Genomic DNA, 2,500 nt, shown 5'->3' with positions numbered 1-2,500 from the left:
GTCCCACTTAGGCATTCAAAGTTCCACTAAATGCACCTCCTACACAAAATAGCTCTTGTCTCGAAACTGGCTTATTGCCATTAATGATAATAATAAAATTTGTATAGCGCCTTGTATAAAAGAAAATGGCGCTTTACAAGGGTAAGAAGAGGAATGCAATAATAAAACACAATTAAATGACAGTATGGCATAAGATCTTAAATTGTATCAAAATTATCAAAATAAAACTATAATTAAGATTGATAGCTATTAAAAGATATTTTTTTTTTCTTTTTTTTTTTTTGGTGTTTGATAATTTGTTTTATAGATGTTGGAATCTGAAAAGCTTATTTGTGTTTTATAGTCTGAATTTCATACCTTTAGTGAGCAGTTGGCTTATTACATAATTCTAGAAAGATTGGAACAAGAACAAAGTTTCTGAATATTGTATGTCATTTCTTTGTATATAGGGCTAGAGTCTGCAATCAAAAATCTTTGTAATCACAAATCACACCCTCAAAATCATGTATAATTTTCAATTTAGCCAACTTTTCTTATTTACAAAATAACGCAAACTAATGTACTTAGTGTTATGGTGTTTTGGAAAGATGAAAGTGTTTATGTTACAATGATGTGTTCTTGAAACTGTATCTATTAAAACAAACAAGATATCTGCTTCCATATTAGGCGAGTAGTAATTTCCACCCTGATTGTGTTTTAGCTGACCATGACGTATGACCTTGTGACCTTTGTCTTAACCAAAACAGCAAGGACATGCTAGTCATATTGGTGTTGAGGCATATCCATGTTATGTGAATTCATTTTCAGTTATGTTGTTATCCTTCAGGGCTAGGTTGCAGGGCCACAATACGGAGTCAAAAAAGTTTCATTTGAATAAAGATTGATAAAAATTCTTTAAAAATCTAAGTTCTGAACAATGGCAGGGCCAAGGTATCTCAGGTGAGTGATGTGGCCCATGGGCCTCTTGTGCACTTTACATTAAGTATTCAATTTTATGATAAATGAAAACTGAATACATGATTTGAGTTGGATATTATTAATACAGATACAGATAGTTTATTGCCAAATAATGGACCCCTAGGGGCATAATCATATATAAACATTGCAATCAAGTACAATATGTTTAATCAACAACTAAAGGTACCAAGGGACAATGCATAGGAAACATACTGTCATAAATATCATTATTATTAGCTCACCTGAGCTGAAAGCTCAAGTGAGCTTTTCTGATCACCAGTTGTCTGTCTGTAAACTTTTCATACTTTTGACTTCTCCTCCAGAACCACTGGGCCAATTTCAACCAAACTTGGATGAAGGGCTTTCAAGTTTGTTCAAATGAAGGGCCATGCCCCCTTCAAAGGGGAGATAATCACAAAAATAGGGTAGGGTCATTTGAAAATATTCTCGAGAACCACTGGGCCAGAGGAGCTGAAGGTTACATGAAAGCTTCCTACATAGTGCAGATTCAAGTTTGTTAAAAGCATGACCCCTTGGGATAGGATGGGGCTACAATATGGGATCAAAGTTTTACATGCAAATATATAGGGAAAATCATTAAAAATCTTCTCTCAAAAAACGGTGGGCCAAAAAAAGTTTACATTTACTTGAAAGCTTCTTTACGTAGTACAGATTCAAGTTTTTCAAATCATTGCCCCTGGGGATAGAATGGGGCCACAATAGGGAATCAAAGTTTAACAAACAAATATATAAGGAAAATCATTAAAAATCTTCTGATGAAGAATCACTGGGTCAGAAAAGTTTACATTTACATGAAAACTTCCTGACATTGCAGATTCATAGTTTTTAAATCATGGCCCCTAGGGGTAGGATGAGGCCACGTACAATAGGGGATCAAAGTTTTACATGCTGATATATAGAGAAAATCTTTAAAAAATCTTCTTCTCAAGAACCATTGAGCCAAAGAAATTTACATGAAAGCTTCCTTACATAGTGCAGATTTAAGTTTATCAAAATCATTGCCACAAAGGTAGGTTGGGGCCACAATAGAGAATCAAAGTTTTACCTGCGAATATGTATGGAAAATCTTTAGATGTGGGCCAAGGTGACTCAGGTGAGCAATGTGGCCCATGGGCCTCTTGTATCTATATCCATTTGCATACACCATTCAGTCATGAAAATGTAAATCGTAAAAAGGTTAACGGGTTTGTTCCACCTCGTACCAAAAGTTGGGGTTCAAGAATATTCATACATTTGTTTTAAAAAAAGGGGGGGGGGGGGGGGGGGGGGAGTTGAAATAGATCACAGAGATCAAAGGGGTTCAATTTGACTGGCTACCTAACATGGCTACATCAACAAACAGAATCAGTTGAAGCTGAGTATGATGATCATTTGATCGGGTCATATGGGGTTTTAATGAATGTTTGAAAGTATGTTGGACACAGTATAGTGGGAAAATATGTTAGGGCTGTTCCAGAAATGATCAAATGGGGGGGGGTCGGGCGGCAAATGATATTTTTTTGTGTGGGTGGTCGTATTTTTT

At 35.6% G+C, this 2,500-nt stretch overlaps 1 protein-coding gene across 6 annotated transcripts in view; it reads left to right on the top strand.

The window, feature by feature from the left end:
* Nucleotides 1-2,500, top strand: part of LOC125664628 (serine-protein kinase ATM-like) — a 408,026-nt gene that overhangs the window by 287,467 nt on the left and 118,059 nt on the right. The gene's annotated exons all lie outside the window — the stretch shown is intronic.

Source organism: Ostrea edulis, chromosome 1, assembly GCF_947568905.1.
Source record: "Ostrea edulis chromosome 1, xbOstEdul1.1, whole genome shotgun sequence".
Taxonomy (NCBI): domain Eukaryota; kingdom Metazoa; phylum Mollusca; class Bivalvia; order Ostreida; family Ostreidae; genus Ostrea; species Ostrea edulis.
This window is presented reverse-complemented; position numbering and strand designations above follow the sequence as displayed.